We start from the raw sequence: 20,974 nt of genomic DNA on the forward strand, positions 1-20,974 counted from the left end.
GTCTGTTTACAACATACAGGGCTGCAATGCCCAGGATTTTAATCAGAGTCCATTTGGATTTCAGCTGTAATCACGCTGAATTCCACACTGTCTGCAGTTTTTTCATGGCGGAATGCCCACAAGTAACCTTGTCCTCTTTCAGACCGTGGGAACCAAATTTCTTGATCTTTATAACCTTCCGGGCAGCCACCGTTTGACTGCAAAACTCAGGAAAGGGATGCAGGGAAACCTTACTGTGAGTATCGGTCTCTTAAATTCCAAGGGACTTTTCTTGGAGGGGTGAGGGGATGGGGATGGTGGGGGGGGGGGGGCTGGGATTATGTCCACAGTGAGTACACACACAATACACTGATGCTGACAAATTAGGAACTACTCCCAATCTTTTTCTGGGAGATGAAGCACTTAATGCATTTGGATATCCTGAAGATATGGTATTGATCCTGCATCAGGAACCACTGATTTGATTTGATTATTGTCACATGTATTCACATACAGCAAAAGGTATTGTTTCTTGTGCGCCATACAGACAAACCATACCGTTCATAGAGAAGGGGGTGTTGAATGTAGTGTTACAGTCACATCTAAGGTGTAGAGAAGGATTAACTTAATGCGAGGTGAGTGCATTCAAAAGTCTGACAGCAGCAAGGAAGAAGCTGTTCTTGTAACAGGTTAAAATGGAGCCCATAAGTTTAAATCCTCATTGTTTTTTTACAGTGGATAGATCTTCATGTTGTTTGGCCTCAGTTTGCTGCTCTCTGGGATACGGGTATGTTCCCGATAGCCATTGCTTTTTTTCCGAGCATCACCAAAGGCTCAGCATTTGTTTTTTGGCCCTGATTGCGCTTGAGGAGGAGGCGGTGAGCTGCCTTAGGGACCACGCCAATCCACATAGCAAAGTGTCAGCTGTGACCCAGTGCGTAGCCTCATAATCATAAGGTCGTGGGTTCAAGTCTCATTCCGGGGCCGAGCGTAAACATTAAGGCTGACGCTTCAGTGCTGTACTGAGGGATTGCCACGTGTGGGAGTTGCCGTCTTTTGGGTGAGACATTAAACTGAGGCCCCATTTTCCTGCTCAGGGGGATGGTAAAGATCCAACGACAATCTGGAAGAGCAGGGGAGGTCTCCCTGGTATCAGAGCCAACATTACCCTTCAGTCAACTTCACAAAAGTGGACTTGGCCATTATCATATCGCTTGTGGTGTGAGTTTGCTGTGTACAAATTAGCTGTTGTGTTTCTTATATTACAACAGAGACTACACTTCAGTAAGTACTTCATTAGCTGTAGGCTGAGACATCCAGTGATCTTGAAAAGCACAATATCAAAGCAAGTCCTTCTTTCTCCCACAATGCTTCAGATAATAATTTTGACCCAGCAATGAAGTAGGAGCATCAGTACAGTCCCAAGTCAGGATGGTGTGGCTTGGAGAGGAACTGGGATGAGTGATGGTCCCATGCGCTTGTTGCCCTTGTTCTTTTAGGTGGCAGAGGCGAGGAGAGGACTTAGCCAATTAGTGCAGTGCATCTTGTAGATGGTACAGACTGCAGCTATGGTATGTCAGTGGTAGAAGAGTAAATATTGAGGGTGTATATGGTTGCTGTCCAAGACAGAGGGGGCGAGAGGGATCATCCCTTGTATAACCCAGGATTTGGATATTCAAGTATCTCGTAGAACCATAAACCATGTTCTGTGGCCTGCATTGTGATTACACCTTTTATTATATAGGAACAGGAATGGGCCATTCAGCCCATTGACATGTTCCACTATTTAATGAGATTATGGCTTACCTGTGGCTTAACTCCATTTACCTGCCTTTAGCCCATATTCCTTAATACCTTTGCTGAACAAACATGTACCTATCTCAAGTTTAAAGATAGCAACTGATACAGTATCATTTGCCATTCCAAACTTCTGCCACCCTTTGCATGTGGAAGTGCTTCTTAACATCACTCCTGAATGGTCTGGCCCTAGATTTGGACCAAAAAGTAAAGTTAAAATTTATTTATTAGTCACAAGTAAGGCTTACATTAACACTGCAATGAAGTTACTGTGAAATTCCCTTCAACTAGGCCCCTAGTTCTAGAATCTGCAACCAGTGAAAATAGTTTATCTACCCTGTCCTTTCCTGTTAGTATCTTGAAGTCTTCAGGTAAATCACCACAATTATAGCACCATATATCAGGAGAAAGGCCTCAGAATGGGTGCGGAGAAGGAATGAGGGGCTATTCTTATGAAGAGAGGTTTGAGAAGTTAAGAATATTGTTTTTAAATCAGAGGTGAATAAGTGATCGAGAAGATCACTTCTGATGAGGGAATCAATGTGATTTATTTGACAATAGATCTAGAGAGAGGAGGAATCATTTCCATACAGTCCTACAGTGCAGGAGGCCATTCAGCCCATTGATCACAATCCCACCGAGGCCCTATCCTCATAACCCCATGCATTTATCCGAACTAGCCCCCCTGACACTAAGGGGCAATTTTAGTGCCGCCAATCTACCCAACCCTCACATCTTTGGAGTGTGGGAGGCAACTGGACCACCTGGAGAAAACCCACTCAGACATGGGGAGAATGTGCAAATTCCACACAGACAGTCACCCAAGTCAGAAACCGAACCCAGGTCCCTGAGCTGTGAGGCAGCAATGCTAACCACTGTGCCACTGTGCCGCACAGTCAAAGCTGCTAGAATCTGTAAAGTTCTATCTGAAAGAGGTGATGGAAGTTACTTCCACAGATCGTTTTAACAAGGATGTCAGACAGGTACTAGAGTTTGAGGGAGAGCGAAGGATTAAGCATGGCTGCTCTTTCAGAGAGCCAGCAAAAGATCAAATGACCGCCGTCTGTGCTGTGACTTTCCATGACTCTAAGACTGGCATTAGTCATTGACAGCGGAGGCAGCAAACATGAGGGGAAATAGTGTGAGGATGACAGATGGCAGAGACTCAATGAGAGCAATAGCTCACTGTCAAAGCACCAGCTGAACACCAAAACTTACAACATTGTTGCACAGCAAATGGATTTGTGGCTGAAGGATTCTTAAAGGTTGGTGTCTGAGTGTCTTGGATACCAGTGTCTGGGAAGCATCAGGAGAGTGCCAAGCAACCAAGTATTTAAACAGAAGCGCGCAGAACAACAGGGAGGGCAAAACAAATCAAGCAAATTGGAAGACGCAATCTCACAGTTGACGGAGCCTATGAAATCGGAGATGCCTATGGTGGGCATGTAGGAGACCTCCAAAGATAAGTAAATCAGGTCAGTAAAATTGTATTTTTTTTAAAAAAAGAAAGCTGTCTACTTAATTCTAACCCAGGTCATTAATAAATAAAAAAGACTAGGGTTGGCAGGGCAGTTTATAAGTGGAGACTGTGGAAAGAATGTTCCAAGACATTGAGACTGTCCTGAATTCTCACCCCTTCGATCACGAGTTACCGAGCTGGATTGCAAGTTGGAGACATTCTGGAACAAGTAGGGGGAGGGGGAGTTAAATCTGGATAGTTTTGTCCAGAATACAGCCACATCTCAGAGGAAGAAGGCATAAGTTCAGGAAGAGGAGGATATGACTGACATGAAGCTGGATAGGATGAAAAAGAAAAAAAGGCACAGAAATAGGCCTTCTTGCCCAAGCAGCTCACTGAGCCTTTTCCCATCATTCCCTATCTAAATTGAATAACCTTTCATTCCCCTCTCCTTTCCCCCTGTCCAGCCTGCCCTTAAACGTATCTCTGCTATTTGTTTCAACCACGCCTTGTGGTAGCAAGTTCTACATTGGGTCAGAGTGTGTGGAGTCAAAGGTCAAGGAATAGAGTGGCTAGTTAGCTAGTTGCGAGACAGAAAACAGAGAGGATAGAGATAAACAGTAGCTATTCAGAGTGGCAGACATGGGAAGCTGGGAAGGAGGGTTCCCCCCTCCCCAAGGATCAGTGCTGGGACCACTTTTGCTCACAATGGACTTTAATGGCTTTGACTTTAGAATCAGGATCAATTTCTAACTTTGCGAATGACACCAAATTTGGTGAACATTGTCTATTCTGAAGAGTACCAAAGGAAAATGTTGATAAACTTGTAAGAATGGACTTAATAGTTGGGATGAAATATAAATGGTCACATCCTACTTGGAAAACTGAAATCTAAAAAGGGTAGAGGAGCAGAGGGATCTCAAGAGTACAAACACAAACGCTAAAAATAACCACCACAGGTTTACAAGTCCATAAAAAAACAAACCAAGCACTGGGGTTTAGTTCTAGAGAAAAAATTGTAAAGAAATTATGCTATACTTACATTGAATCTTGGTTAGAACATGCTTAGAGAATTGTGAACATTTCTTTTTACCAAATTACAAAAAGGATATAGAGACACTGGACAGCCTGCAGAAACAATTCACAAGGATGGTATCAAGCTTACACCAGTCAGGAAAGGATTAACAGGACAAGTCTCTTTTTCTCAAAAAATGGCTCTGAGAGGTGACCCAAGAGGTTTTAGAGTGAGAGGCACAGTGGTTAGCACTGCTGCCTCACTGCGCCAGGAACCCAGGTTCAATTCTGGCCTTGGGTCACTGTCTGTGTGGAGCTTGCACTTGCTCCCCATATCTGCATGGGTTTCCTCCAGGTGCTCTGCTTTCCTCCCACAGATCAAAAATGCCCCAGGTTCGGTTGATTGGCCATGATAAATTGGCCCTAGTGCCAGGGTATTAGCAGGGTAAATATCTGAGTTTATGGAAATAGGGCCTGGGTGGGACTGTAGTCGATACAGACTCAATGGGCTGAATGGCCTCCTTCTGCACTGTAGGAACTCTATGAATCTTCTGCCTGTGTGAAGGAGCAAAATTAGAGAACATCAATATAAGACAGCCACCAAGAAATCAAATGGGGAATTCAGGAGAAACTTTTTTACCCAGAGAATGGTAAGAATATGCAACCACAGGCAGTTAGATAAGCACACAAGGTACGGAATAGAGAATTATGCTGGTAAAGAGAGGTGCAGGATTGGGAAGTGATACGAATAGACAAACAGACTTATTGTTTATAGCTTGTTTTATAATCAATGTGATTCTAATGACATACTTGGGAATTTCGTAGGAAATAACTGCATTACAGATTGTGCCAAAAAGTTGATCCATTTCATTAACTGAGCAGAGGATTATTTACCCTCTACAGTGCTTTGAAGTGATGTAGGAAAGTTTAAATGTGAAAAGAGTGACAAGGGCACTATCAATTGACGACAATAATGCTCTTCTGACGGGAGGTTTAATTATTCAGGAACGCCATCAGTTGGAGAGCATTCTATTAGTGCTGCCAATACAATAAAATGATCATTCAAGACCAATGAGCAAGTAGGAGCTTACTTACCGTCTAATTATTTGTGTGGCACTAAGCTCTTTAGATAAGTCAGTTCAGTAACTGTAATCACATTTATGGATGATGGTAATGACTGCAGACTGTAATTTAGGAAGACAGAATGACAAGTTCAAATTCTCACTTTAAAACTTAGAATAAATCAAGAATTTTTGGATATGCAAAACCAGGTCTATTTCATAATACCCATTATTCAACATTTCTAGATTTTAATGCTGTTACTCTTCATTATTGATCCCCCATCCCCAACTTTTATGCCATTGATAGTGACAGAAGTTATTGCACAGACAGAGACCACTGTGTCAAGGGTACCTGGGCTGGTCATAGAGTTCTACAATGCCTGCACCCATCAAGCCTGCACCAACAACAATCCCACCAAAATCCTATCTTCGTAACCCCACACATTTACTCTCACAGTCCCCCTGGCACTAAGGGGCAATTTATCAGGGCCAATCCACCTAATCCATACATCTTTGGAGTGCTGGAGCACCCGGAGGAAACCCACACAGACAAAGGGAGAACATGCAAACTCCACACAAATGGTGACCCAAGGCTGGAATCGAACCCAGGTCCCTGGCACTGTGAGGCAGCAGTGTTAACCACTGTGTAGCTAACTAGAAGCATAACATATTAATGACTTAAAATGAAAGTATTTAATGCATGAATTTCTTCATCAATGTATCATGAACCCAAGATCCATTCAAGATAATGAAATTTAGGGAATTTAATACCCTCCATCATGGCAAGTTTGGTGGCAAAGGGTCATTTAATCAGGTGGGAACCTTGGCACCTTCCCATCTTTAAAGTGCATACATCCAAGGTGGCACACACACACACACACACACACACACACACACACACACACACACACACACACACACACACACACACACACACACACAATACATGAAGATACACACCAACAGGTTTGAGTGGTTGAATGATCTGTATTTATGGGGTAACTGTATGATCCTACACAATGTGAATAAAAACTACTGCACATTGCAGTTGCACAAGTGTTCAACATGAGATTAGTTTTGGCGAATATCAATACAGATCCAATCCAAGTTGCATTTCAATATTATTTTGAAATACGTCCAAAGACTGCTTATACAGAGTTCGTGCCGCAAAATATAAACTCAGGTTTTATTCAAGTATGTGAACTTTACGCAAGTTAGGCAAATATTATGAAGATAAATAGAAGGACAAAAGTAGCAGATGTATGGAAAAACTCCAAGCTCCCCTCCAAGCCACACACCATCCTGACTTGGAATAATATTGGCCGTTCCTTCATTGACGCTTGGTCAAAATCCTGGATCTCTCTCCCTAATGGCACTGTGGGTTTACCTATACCACATGGACTGCAGCAGCTCACGAAGGCAGCTCCCCCTCGCCCTCCCAAGAGCAATTAGGGATGGGCAATAAATTTCCAGCCTGCGAAAGACAAAAATAGAGGTTATTGGGAAGAAAAGGTTGTGGCAAGTTGGTGGCGTTTGTAAGATTGTTTGATGCTTCAGAGAGGTCCGGAGCCTTGTATGATTGAACATAAACTGTTTATATATCTCCAAGGTATTGTCTGCATGGGTGTTGTCTTCATTCTGGCTTCTTATAGACCCTTTGACGTAATATTATCTGACCCTCCACATTATACTGAGTGGTATGGTTTCCCTGGAGCAACATTAACCCTTACTAACTCAAACATTACAGTGGCAAAGAAAATCACTCTGTGGGTTCAGGTACCACTGCAAAGTCTTCAGTAACTTTAGGCTGACACTCCAGCACACTAGGGGGTGCTGCATTGATGAAGTTGTCATGTCTTTTGCATGAAACATTAGAACAAGATTTCGTCTGTTCTTTCAGGTAGATGTCACAATGGCACTATGTCGAAGAAAAGCAAGGGTGTGTATTATCTTTGATGGTCTGGCCAATATTTATCCTCCAACTGACATCACCATAAAATCTCCACAGAGCAGGAGAGGCCATTAGGCCTACTGAGTCTGTACTGACTGTCTGACAGGGAATCTTACCCACGGCCTCTGCCCTGCCCGATCCCCACAATCCCACACATTTCCCATCGCGAATCCACTTAACCTACACATCGCTAAGGGACAGCTTAGCATGTCCAATCCACCTTCCTGTTAGGAGGATGTGCACCAAAAACACATCACCTGATTATTGTCATTTGTGTTAGTTAGCTTGCGGGCAAAATGGCTGTTAACTTTGCCTGTGCAACTCTACTTCTAAATGATCTACTGTCATGAAGCATCATGGATGTTTCTCTGATCTATAAATGTAAACACTTCCTTTTTAACAGATTTATCGTTTAGCTAGAGAATGGTGGTGGTTCCGCCCCACGATGCATGAGCCAGTTCGAAAGTGGAACAATCCAATTAATCTCTTCTGCCAGAGCTTAGTAAGAGTTTCCAGAAGGTGGAAGTGGGCCAAGGCCACTGTGTCTTCAGGAACAGAAACCCTGGCTGATCTTGCCCTTACTAAAGGCTGAGTGGATGATCTTTCTTGACTTCCTCCAGTGGTCCCCAGTATCACAGATGCCAGCCTCCAGCCAATTCAATTCACTCCACCTGATATCAAGAAAGGGTCGGAGGCACTGAATACTGCAAAGTAAATGGGCCCTGACAACATTCTGGCAACAGTACTGAACACTTGCGCTCCAGAACTTGCTACTCCCCTTGCCAAGTTCTTCCAGTACAATACTGGCATCTACCCAACAATGTGAAAATTGCCTGGGTAAGTCCTGTACACAGAAAGCAGGACAAATCCAACCCTGCTAATTACTGCCTAATCAGTCTACCCTCAATCATCAGTAAAATGATGGAAGGGGTCATCAACAATGCTATCAAGCAGCACCTGCTCAGCAAAACATGCTCAGTGATGCCCAGTTTGGAATTCGCCAGGGTCATTCAGCTCCTGACCTCAGCCTTGGTCCAGATATGGACGAAAGAGCTGAATTCCGGAGGTGAAGTGAGAGTGACAGCCCTTGATATCAAGGTTCGACTGAGCGTGGCATCAAGAAGTCCTAGCAAAACTGGAATCAATGGGTACCGGGGAAACCCTCTGCTGATTGTATGCTTGCATCCCCTTTCTCATATATAAAAAAAGATGCACGGTTCACATGAAAAAGGAGATGTTTGGGTTTTGGAAACACAATGCTGTACAAACTAATTGGCTTGCTATAGTCAACTGACTGTCATGAGGATTTTGCCTCTGGAGGCAGACGTTCTAAGATCAGTTCAATGAAGATCTGACGTCTCACTGAAAACACACTGAAGTACAATGATCCTTATACTTGCCACATTCATTTCAGCCATGATCTTAGCAAATGGGGCAGCAGAGTCCTCTTCCCTCCATTTAGTTAAGGAAATATGCATGTTTGAAAGTGTTAAAAAGGATTGTTAAACATAGAAGCTGTGAATAAGGAAATGTGTATCTGAAAGTGTTAAAAGGGAATTTTCAATTTGGAAAATGTGGATTGTTCAATTCGAAAATACATAGAATTGGCAGATGACTTCTGATAAGTTGGTGGGCTGGAGGGGGGGAGAAATTGGAGAAAAGGAGGCTTTTGCTACATTAAAATTTGTGATTTATAACATCCCTAGTTTGGAGGACAGGAAAATAAGGTATATGCAGACACATGCAGCTGAAAAAATACAGGTTATTTCTACTTAGCTATTAAGACTGTTAAATGTGAGCTTGCCAAATGACCACATGAGGCTTTCTTTGCATCAGCTGTGGCCTAGTTAGTAGCACTTGCAACTCATCAGTAGATTTTGGGTTTAAGTTACACTCCAGAGTTGAAGCTCGGAAAACAATCTAGGCCGAGACTCTAGCAGTGCAATAATGAGGGAGTGCTTCCCTGTCGGAGGTGCCATCTGTTGGATGAGACATTAGTCAGTGGTCCCGTCTGCTGTAGCGGGTAGTTGCAAAATATGATGTGGCCCTGTTCAGAAGAACAGCAGTGAGGTTATCGTGGCCATTTATCTCTCAAGAGATTCAACACTGATGCAAATGAAATGCACTGATTTACTGGAAAAGCCAGTGAGTGGGTGGGAAAAAGTTGCAGTAGACAAAGAGTCAGAGGAACAGGAAAAGAGAAACAAACAATAAAGCAGTGGAGTTACAGAGTCAAGCACATTGGTGTTAATTACTAGATGGCAGGATGTGATTTAAAAAAAAATTTTGAAGCCAAAAAGTGTTGATTCTTGGCAAATGATTTGCCATCTTGGAGAACTGGCGGAAGCAGATACATCTACCTCTCTGAGCAGTCTGGGGTCTGCAATTAACAACCAATTTATAATCTTAACCTCTGTCAATTATGTAGTAATGCTTCTGTGTTAGCTCCAAAAACAACAACAAATCACATTTGGAGTGATTTTTAATCAAGTTGCAACAGAATAAATCCTGAAGCTTACTAGAACTGAAGCTTTCGAATCAATAATTATTAGTATATACCCGCCTCCTAGTTCATTCGGAAAAGGTCAAAACAGCTTCTTTTCAGTTCTTTCCCAACTTGTATAGAAACACAGAAAAATAGGATCAGGAGGAGGCCATTTAGCCCTTTTGAGCCTGCTCCATCATTCATTATGATCATCGATGATCATCCAACTCAATAGCCTGATCCCACCTCCCCCCTGCCATATCCTTTGATCCCCTCCGCCCTAAGTGCTTTATCTAACTGCTTCTTGAAAATGTACAATGTTTGGGCCTCAACTACTTTCTGTGGTAGCAAATCCTACAGACTGACCACACGTGCTGGTTAGGTGGATTGGCCATGCTAAATTCTCCCTCAGTGTACCCGAACGGGCACTGGAGTCTGGTGCCTAGGGAATTTTCACTGTAACTTCATTGTAGTGTTGATGTAAGCCTACATGTGCCACTAACAAATAAACTTTAAATTCTCTGGGTGAAGGGACTTCTCCTCATCTCTGTCCCAAATGGTTAACCCTGTAACCTCAGTCTGTGATTATGTAATGAGGCGGGTAGAATCAGGGACCTTGCGGTGAAGGATCCTCTTGGGGAGAGTGATCATTGTATGGTGGAGTTTCTGGTGCAGATGGAGGAGGACAAAGTGGGTTCCCGGACACGTGTCCTTTGTTTGAACAGAGGGGAGTACGGTAGGATGAGAGAGGAATTGGCGAATGTGGACTGGGGGAGCGCGTTGGAAGGTAGGTCTGCTGAGGAGCAGTGGAGGATTTTTAAGGAGATCTTTCTTGGTGCTCAGCAGAAATTTATTCCGATGGTCAAAAAGGACTGTAGGAGGAGAGGTAATAAGCTGTGGATAACGAAGGAGGTGAAGGAAAGTGTTAAATTAAAAGCGGAGGCGTTTAGAGTAGCTAAGAGTAGTGGGCGAGAAGAGGATTGGGAGAGGTTTAAATGTCAACAAAGATTGACAAAGAAATTGATAAAGAAGGGTAGGAGAAACTATGAAGCTGGGCTAGCGCTTAATATAAAAAAGGATAGCAAGAGTTTTTATAAGTATATAAAAAGGAAGAGGCTGGCTAGGGTGAACGTTGGACCCTTAGAGGATGAGAAGGGGGACTTAGTGGTAGGGGATGGGGATATGGCTGAGGTCTTGAATAACTTTTCTGTTTTGGTCTTCACGGAGGAGGACGTGAATAATTTGCCGGGTGTTAGAGATGGAAAGGTGGTAGGGCTGGAGGGTCTCAATGACATTACTGTTACTAGAGAGGCAGTGCTAGACAGACTGGAGGGGCTGATTGTGGACAAGTCCCCAGGACCGGATGGAATGCATCCGAGGGTTCTGAAAGAAATGGCGGAGGTTATAGTGGATGCCTTGGTGGTTATTTTCCAGACGTCGCTGGATTCCGGGGAAGTGCCGGAAGATTGGAAAGCGGCTAATGTTACACCGTTGTTTAAGAAGGGTGCCAGGCAAAAGGCAGGGAATTATAGGCCGGTTAGTTTAACGTCTGTTGTAGGTAAAATGTTAGAATCCGTCATCAAGGAGGAAATAGCGAGGCATCTTGAGGGGAATTGCTTGATAGAGCAGACGCAGCACGGTTTCGTTAAGGGGAAGTCGTGTCTGACAAATTTACTTGAGTTCTATGAGGATGTGTCTAGGGCGGTGGATAGAGGAGAGCCGGTGGATGTGGTCTTTCTTGATTTTCAGAAGGCGTTTGACAAGGTACCTCACAAGAGGTTATTGCAGAAGGTCAGGGGACATGGAGTTGGGGGTAGGGTGTTAGCGTGGATAGAGGACTGGTTGTCAAATAGGAGGCAGAGAGTGGGGGTCAATGGGTGCTATTCGGATTGGCGGTTGGAGTGCCTCAGGGGTCGGTGCTGGGGCCTCAGCTATTTACCATTTATATAGATGATCTGGAGGAGGGAGCCAAGTGTATGGTGTCGAAATTTGCTGATGACACCAAGATTGGTGGAACGGCAAATTGCGCGGAGGGTGTGGAGAGTCTGCAGAAGGATCTAGATAGGCTGGGCGAATGGGCCAGGAAATGGCAAATGGAATTTAATGTTGGCAAGTGCGAGGTGGTCCACTTTGGTAGGAATAATGGTAGGAAGGATTATTACTTACGTGGAGAAAAACTGCAGCAGGCGACGGTGCAGAGGGACCTCGGGGTCCTTGTGCATGAGTCGCAAAAACCCAGCTTGCAGGTGCAGCAGGTGGTCAGGAAGGCGAATGGGATGCTGGCCTTCATAGCGAGGGGGATCGAATATAAAAGTAGGGAGGTCTTGCTGAAGCTATATAGGGCATTGGTGAGGCCGCAGCTGGAGTACTGTGTGCAGTTTTGGGCGCCGTACTTACGCAAGGATATTTTGGCCTTGGAGGGAGTGCAGAGGAGGTTTACTAGGCTGATGCCGGAGTTGAGGGGGTTGAGCTATGAGGAGAGGCTGAATAAACTAGGCTTGTACTCGTTAGAGTTTAGAAGAATGAGGGGAGATCTCATTGAAACGTATAAGATGATGAATGGGATGGATAGGATAGAGGTGGAGAGACTCTTCCCGCTCAGAAAGGACAGTAGGACTAGGGGGCACAGCCTCAAGATAAAGGGGGGGGCGGTTTAGAACGGAGTTGAGGAAGAACTTCTTCACTCAAAGGGTGGTGAATCTCTGGAATTCTCTGCCCGTTGAAGTGGTGGAGGCTACCTCGCTAAATATTTTTAAGACGCGGGTTGATGGGTTTTTGATAAGAGAGGGGATTAAGGGTTATGGTGAGAGGGCGGGAATGTGGAACTGAGCCACGACAGATCAGCCATGATCTTATTGAATGGCGGGGCAGGCTCGAGGGGCCAGATGGCCTACTCCTGCTCCTATTTCTTATGTTCTTATGTGATCCCTGGTTCTGGGCAGCCCTACCATTAACAACACCCTTCTTGCATTTACCCTGTCTAGTCCAGTTAGGATTTTTTAGACTTCTAGGAGATCCCCCTCATTCTTCTGAACTCTCCTCATATGTCCATTTTGCCATCCCAGGAATCAGTCTAGTAAACCTCCTCTGCACTCCCTCGAAAGTAAGAACATCCTTGATAAGGAGACCAAAGCTGCACACAATTCTCCAGGTGTGGCCTCACCAAGTCCCTGCATAATCGCAGCAAGACATTCCTGCTCCTGCACTCAAATCCTTTAGCTATGAAGACCAGCATACCATTCGCTTTTTTTAACTGCCTACTGCACTTGCATGCTTACCTTCAATGACTGGTGTATGACGACACCAAGGTCTCATTGCACATTCCCCTCTCCTAATTTATGGTCATTCAGATAGCAATCTGGCTGCCAGTGACTGCTACCAAAGTGGATAACCTCACGTTTATCCAAATTATACTGCAGCTGCCATTCATTTGCCCACTCGCTCAACTTGTCCAAGTCACACCAAAGCGTCTGTGCATCCTCCTCACAGCTCGCTCTCCAACTAAGCCTTGTGTCTGCAGGAAATTTAGAAATATTGCATTTAGTTTCCTCATCTAAATCATTAAAGTATAAAGTGAAAAGCTGGAGCCTCAACACTGACCCCTGTGGTACCCCACTAGTTACTGCCTACCATTTGGAAAAAAACCATGGCAGCTGCAGTATAATTTGGATAAATGTGAGGTTATCCACTTTGATAGCAAAACGGGCAGCCAGATTACTATCTGAATGGCCATAAATGCATCCACTATTTCTCAGGTCACTTCCTTAAATACACTGGGAAGTAGATTATCAGGCCCTGGGGATTAATCAGCCTTCAATCCCATCAATTTCCCTAACACCATTTCTCTAATAATAATAATCTCCTTCAGTTCCTCTCTCTCACCAAACCCAGTGTTTCCCAACATTTCTGGTATTTTATTTGCGTCCTCCTTTGTGAAGACAGAACTAAAATATGTATTCAGTTGGTCAGCCATTTATTTGATCCCCATTATAAATTCCCGTTTCTGATTGTGAGGGACCAACATTTGTCTTTATCAATCTTTTTCTTCTCACATACCTGTAGAAATGTTTACCGTCAGTTTTTATGTTCTCCACTAGCTTACTCTCATACTTTATTTTCCTCTTCTTAATCAATCCCTTGGACATCATTTGCTGAATTCTAAAATGCTCCCAATCCTCAGTCTGTTGTTTTTCTTGGCTAATGTGTGTCTTTCCCTTGGATTAATACACTCACATTTCCCTTGTAAACCATGGTTTGGCCGCATTTCCAGCTTTACTTTTGAGCCAGACAGGAATAAACAATTGTTACAGTTCACCCATGTGCTCCTTGAATGTTTGTCATTGTTCATCCACCTCATCCCTTTACGTAACATTTCCCAGTCTATCAGTGACAACTGGTGCCTCATATCATCGCAGTTTCCTGTATCAAGATTCAGAACCCTAGATTCAGAATCAACTATGTCACTCTCTATCTTGATGCAAAATTCTATCATGTTATGGTCCTTCATCCCCAAGAGGTTTCACAATTAGAATGTCAATTATTCCTTCCACATTACACAATACCCAGTCTAGAAGGGCCTGCTCCCTGCATCCTGGTACAGAAAACCATCTCATATACATGCTAGGAATTCCTCCTCTACCGTATTGTGACTAATTTGATTTGCCAAATCTGTATGCAAATTAAAATCACTGATAATTACAGATGTTCCTTCATCATGTGTGTATCTAATTTCCTGTTTAACGTCATTCCCAACACCACATTTCAGTTTGGGGGTCAACATACAACCCTTGGTTTTGCCCCTTGGTGTTTCCTAACTCCACCCATATAGATTCCACATTGCTGCAGCTAATATCCTTCCTCAGTATGATGTTAATGTCCTCTTTAACCAGCAATGCAACTCCACTGCCTTTACCTTTTAGTCTGTCCTTCCTAAATACAGAACCCCTGGATGTTCAGTTCCCACCTCTGGTCACCCTGCAGCCATATCTCTGTAATCCCAATTATATTGTACCCACTTACGTTTATTTGTGCAATTAATTCACCCACTTTATAAACAGAGCACCTGCTTTTTCTTGGTACAACATTAGAGACAGCAGGCAGAAAGGATGTTATCTGTCAGTGGGAGATGAGAATTATTCAGTAGAGCCTGCTGTCACACCAAAAAAATCAACAAGGCAAGCACTTAACACAGTTGAAGGTCATCTTCCATAGTGTTGCATGTACACACATGGCTGCTATGCAGTTACTGTGCCATCTGCGCAGAATCTGTCAATAAACAGCAAATAGATGCCTCTGAATTTCAAAACAAAATTACTGGCTGACTTGAACAAATGCACTAAAATATTAGCTATGCATATCTACAATTAGCTATGCTCATCTACAATTGTACTGCTCTGAATTTGCAGATTACTAAAATCACTCACTCACTCTCACATTCTTCTAATCACGTGTGGTATCATGAATGCTTTGAATCTTTTAAATGCACTTTAATCTGTTGGTGTCACGTAAAGGAATAACCGTCTCCTGAACGGATATTCCTGATATGTGACATGAATGATTAAAGCATGAAGGATTAAAGATGCAGCATAACTTCCTTTCCAATTTCTCTTCAATGGAAACATCTGCACTCTAAGTTAGTGAGCTGGAAGCGATAGGCTGAATTTAAAACTGTGCATGCTTAACTCACTTAATAGACTTCCCAAGAGATCAAAATTGTCAAGCAATTTCACGCTAGACTTTGCCGAGTTCATGCAAGATGCACAAGTTTAATGAATTCATTTTAAAATGCAAGAATTCATTTTCTGCAGATGGTTTTAAATTAGCTTTTTCATTAAAATAACTTAGGATAATTTTAAATAAACTTTTAGCAAATCTAAGATTAACCCCGTCACATTGGTTCTTTACAGTGGCAGTTTTTTTTGTTCATTCATGAAATCTGGACATCACTGGTTGGGCCAGAATTTGTTGCCTATCTCCAATTGCCTTAAACTGAGTGGCTTGTTTAGACTATTTCAGAGGACAGTCAATAGTCAACCACATTGCTTCTGGAGGTCTGGAGTCGAATGTAAACCAGTCGAGGTAACAGTGGCAGAATCCCTTCCCCAGAGAACATTAGCAAACATTGACAATTGTTTCCTGGTCATCATTAAACTTTTAATACCAGCTTTTATTTACTGGATTAAAATTTCACCATCTGCCGTGGTGGGATTCTAACCTGGATCCCCAGAGCATTACCCTAGATCACTAGTCCAATGAGAATAGCACCATGCCACTATCTCCCCTGTCGGATTTACAATTTAAAACAAGATATTAAATGAAGAGCCTACTTTGGGGAAATTATAAATACAAATATTTAGGCTTTGGCAATGCTTGGAATTCTGCTTACCTGTTTCGATCACCTTGTGCAAGGAAAAACATTCCTGCCTGGGACAGATTGATTCCGTGAATAAGGAAAGATTGAGTAAAGTTGGCCTATTTGAGGTGTGATGACACTGTGTTATTTTGCTACATTTTACATTTAAGGTGGGGCTGCTTTAAGAGGCAACAGTCGATTTGTCTGGGGAAAAAATGCAGCTCAAATGCTGAGAATTCAGGCTACTAATTGATTTTAGCTAGGAATGTGTTACTTTGTAGAGTTAATGGACCTTTTGTTTACTTATGTTCTCCTGGGATTTTAGACTAGCTATGAAGAGTCATGTGAGCCTTGGTTAGGTTGACTGATGATTAGGTTGATTAGGGACAGAGTCATGTTGTAATGGGAGGAGCTAAGCTTGCAGAAAAGAACAAGTTTCATTTTCATTTTAAAATAAAGAGCATTTGCTACCTGGAACTGTAGTCTCTCCCTCTCTCCAGGTGCTCTCTGAAAGCTCCAAAATTGTTAACCTAAGTCAAAGCAGGTATGTCTGTGTTTTGCAAGCTAAATTTAAATAAACTTGGTTTCTATCAAAACAATCAGCAATACAAATAAATTGTATTAATAAGCAATTTTATAAACATACCATGTGTTTTTCAAAAAGACTACAGTGGAAACACCACTCTTGCTTTACCCAGTTAAGACATACCCATAATATAAATTACATTAGTGGCATTAAGATCCATGCTATTCATTTTTAGTAGGACACAGGCCAAACTGCACAACTTTAATTTGGGTGCCTTCCAAATAAAGACTGAAAACAGATTGTGACGAATACATGAAAACTATTCTCTTTGACAGTAACTCTAATCCTTCTGTAATTTTGTCATTAGTTCAGAGGAAATTCTTGGGAGAGTAGTTTCCTGTGGTAAACATATCTGGGCAGTCATACCCTCAACAGCTGAGAGTTTCAAATAGGACTTTATGTCAGCTTTGTCCCACAGTCAAGCACCTGTTCGTGCACTCATTTTGCTCATCAACGGGTTGCCTTGTCAACACACATGAGAACAAGTCTAACAATCTGTCAACTGTGTAAATGCAGAAGCTCCTTAAAAAGGAAAAATGTTATTGTGGTAAAACACTCACAGCATCACTAGAAACGTGGTACAATCACATTGTAACTGAAAAACGACAACCCTAGGATATTCCTCCCATTTAGAATATACTGTAGAATAAATAGAATATAAAGTCATAGTCCAGTGGGATGTGAATTACAATGTTTTCTTGGAGAGAGTGGTTTATCCAGTCAGTCCAAACGTGCTACAAATTATGTGAATAAACTCTATTCTCTACATAAAATGTATAATTTCTATACACTAGAGCTTATCCATCATTACACTTAAACCGATTTCAATGGCAGCAAGATACTTTGGGATTCCTGGAGATCACAAAAGATGGTTTATGAATGAGAGTTCTTTCTTCAATGATGTTAGCATCAATGCTTAACACACAACATACTGCACTGGTATCCGAAGTCTCTTCCTCCCTCAACTTGGTCATAGGTAAGCAAGGGGAGGGGACAGATTGGTGGGTTCACATATAGATATCTGGCATTTCTGTGACTGAATGTTATAAAAGGGAGTATCAGAGTCTTTCATGTAGCCAAGATAATTCAGTCTCCAGCTGATTTGTAGCCAAGTTCTGCAAGTTGCTATGGTGATCTGTCCTTCTGTGTAGTCTTTAACAAGGTGTAATTTAATAACCTTTTTTCTCCAGCCTGCTGGAGCTGATTACGCGATAAATAAAAGTTGTGTGAAAATGTATTTTTAACTAGAGGAAGAAGTCCAAATGAATCCATGGGCATCAGCAGTGGTAAGAGGAGCGCATGCAGTGAAACTGAACTTCACAGTAAACATGGGTCCCAATGAATCCATCTGGAAATGGAGGATGACACATCAAGAAAGTCTGGAAATGGAAACATAAAATGCTCTGAGTATAACTGGGGTCTTTTCTGGGACTGTAAAAGTCATGTACATTGATAGTCCAACAGGTTTATTTGGAACCACGAGCTTTCGGAGCGTTGCTCCTTCATCAGATGAGGGGTGAGGTGGGTTCACAAACACGGCAGTGCTCTGAAAGCTCATGATTCCAAATAAACTTTTTGGACTTTAACCTGGTGTTGTGAGACTTCTTACTATGCCCACCCCAGTCCAATGCTGGCAACTCCACATCATGTACATTGACAGCACGGAAGAAGCTTTATTCTACAGCTAATCATATCTCAGTTTTCCCGGTACTGCAAATTTTGTACCTGCCCTAGACATTCTCAGGTACCAAAACAGCTGGATAAGTGACCACATTTTAAATTTAGACTGGCACCTGTATTATCCGGTAGTCAATTAGAAAACACATTACTCAGGATACACTGATAGTAGTTTCTGATGATTATAATTGGAAATATTATCTTCTATGTGGCTGTGCGCTTTTCCAACTAGGTTAATCTTCAAAGTGTTTCACTTTACAGGCAGCAAGTGAGCAATCAGAACAATAATTTATCAAATCTTGTTTACATTATCCATTATATATTGTACATTATATTTTTAAAATAACCCAAAAAAAACAATAAAAATGTGAAAAACACCAGACACTAATACTGAAACTGCGAACAGCAGAAATGAAAATTCCCAATCACTCCCTATCCTCGACTACAACATATATAAAACAAAAAGTAACTTTGTCTGATTATATTGCAGGGCTGGGTAGGAATGGAATTGCTAAGTCTACAATAGCATGGGTTTTAAAACTGAAGGTTTGTAACCAGATCAATGAAGAAAGAACTTGTATTTATCTTGAATTTCTCACAACTACAAGATGCTTGTACTTTACAGCCAATGAAATGATGGAGACATTCAAATGCTCCTGATTGTGTTTAAAGTTTTGCATTCTTGAAAATTCATAGGAACAGCTATTTTATATGAGTGGTCTGGAAAGGTGTCAAAACAATCGATCTACAACAAACCAGAAAGCCAAATAGTTTGTAAATTTCTGCCTTGGAACTTCCTATATTATTACCAGTTTGAATGATACTGACTTGTCATTGTAAATTTAAATAACTTCTACACTCCACATAACCATTGGCCTTTATGATGTCATTGCACACAACAAATGGACCAAGCCATATGAAATAACAGTGCAGCAAAACTTCCTGAAAGACTTACATTTATAGAATGCATTTCATGATGTCCTAAGTGCTTTCCAGCCAACGAAGTAGCTTCCAAATGTAGTTACTGTAATGTAGGAAACGTGACAGCCAATTTCTGCATAGCAGATCCCACTAATAATGTGATAATCCACATATTGATTACTAGGATAAACATTAGCCAGGTTATCTAAAAAAAAAAGCATGTCAAAGGCTTTTCCGTTCAAAATTTAATTTCTACTTGCCTCCGAATATTCCTTTATTCCCATCTTTTTACACTCAGTAATGACAGGAATCAATGCTTTAGCAGTGCTTGTATAAGCTCTTGAAGCAACTCAAAGATGACAATATTTGCTCCTTTAGAATCGAATTGCATGATCTTTCAGTTGATTATTAAGTGGTTCTATATTGATCCTCCACTCATTATGCATCGTACATCAAGTTGAGAATTCAGTCCAAATCAATCTGAGTTAGTTTTTTCATGCAGACTTGAATAGATCCGGTTTATTTCTTGCTTCAATGTCAGCCGCAGTTTTAAAGCTACACTATCTGACAGCTCAGTTCTGACACACTAATTTTTCCCCCGCAAAGTAACGGATCTCCCACATCACTGCTCCCAAGCACAACTGCAATGCCTTAACTATTAGCTGCACCTGTAACTTCTGAGGAGAAATTTCTCCTCTGAACGTTGTTAACCTTTGGAATTCTCTTCCCGAGAGAGCAGTGAAAGCATGGTCATTGAATATCTTTGAGGCTGAGTTGGGCAGATTTCTGATCTACAAAGAGGCACACTTGGGGGTTACTGGGGCAGGCAGGAAAGTGTTGTGCCCACAGTCAGATAAGCCACGATCTTACTGAACATGGCAGGACTGGCCCAATGGGATGAATGGTCTATACCTAATCCTATTTCTCATTTTCTTATATCCATATCACCAAGACCTTCTACAGCTACTTCCATAAAACTGTCTTCCTTGCTGTTACTTCCAGACTTAACTATTCCAATGCTTTCATGGCCATCGCCTCATATTCAGCAACTCAAGCTCATTAAAACCTCTACTAACTCACATCAAGTTCTGTTCAACTATCACCTATTCACTGACCTAAGCAATATCTTGATTTTAGAATCCTCATTCTAGTTTTCAAATGGCTTGCTCCATCTTTGTAGGCCTCAAGAGACATTTGCATTCCTCTAATTCTGTCCTCTTGCACACCCAGATTGAATCATTCTTCCATAAGTGGCAACGTCTTCAACTGCTGAGATTCAAAGCTCTTGCATTCCCTCCCTGAACCGCTCTGCCCCTGGTCACCTGTCATAATACCTCCTTATATGACTGATGTCAAATATTGTTAGCTTACACTCCTGTTTAAGCACCCTCCTGATTTAAGTGTGCTACAAGGGCAGGGAATTGATGTTGAGCAACTGCCTTAGATAACATGAGCTCATTATGAATTGAACACAAGACAATTAAAACTGTTTCTTTGTTTCAAAGTTAGGGCTCTTTCCACTTTAAAAGGGGAAGATGAGAATTTAAAATTATGAAGCTTTCAACAAGGTGCATATAGAGGAGATGTTTTCATTGTATTTAATTGAGGTGAACAGACATGCATTTAAAGAGGGGCGAAGAGAAATATTTGAGACAAAGGAAGATTGGGGAGAATATGCAGACTCCACACAGT

The 20,974-nt window shown here is 42.1% G+C and overlaps 1 long non-coding RNA gene across 1 annotated transcript; it reads right to left on the reverse strand.

Moving 5' to 3' along the window:
- Positions 1-6,277: 6,277 nt before the first annotated feature.
- On the reverse strand, positions 6,278-15,509 carry LOC145344270 (uncharacterized). The gene is made up of 2 exons (XR_013886851.1): positions 14,934-15,509; positions 6,278-6,784 (listed from the first exon to the last, which is right to left on the reverse strand). It is a non-coding gene; the product is annotated as an uncharacterized LOC145344270 (long non-coding RNA).
- Positions 15,510-20,974: the final 5,465 nt, after the last annotated feature.

The sequence above is a fragment of the Carcharhinus amblyrhynchos genome, chromosome 6 (genome assembly GCF_965287045.1).
Source record: "Carcharhinus amblyrhynchos chromosome 6, sCarAmb.v2.hapA, whole genome shotgun sequence".
NCBI classification, from domain to species: Eukaryota; Metazoa; Chordata; class Chondrichthyes; order Carcharhiniformes; family Carcharhinidae; genus Carcharhinus; species Carcharhinus amblyrhynchos.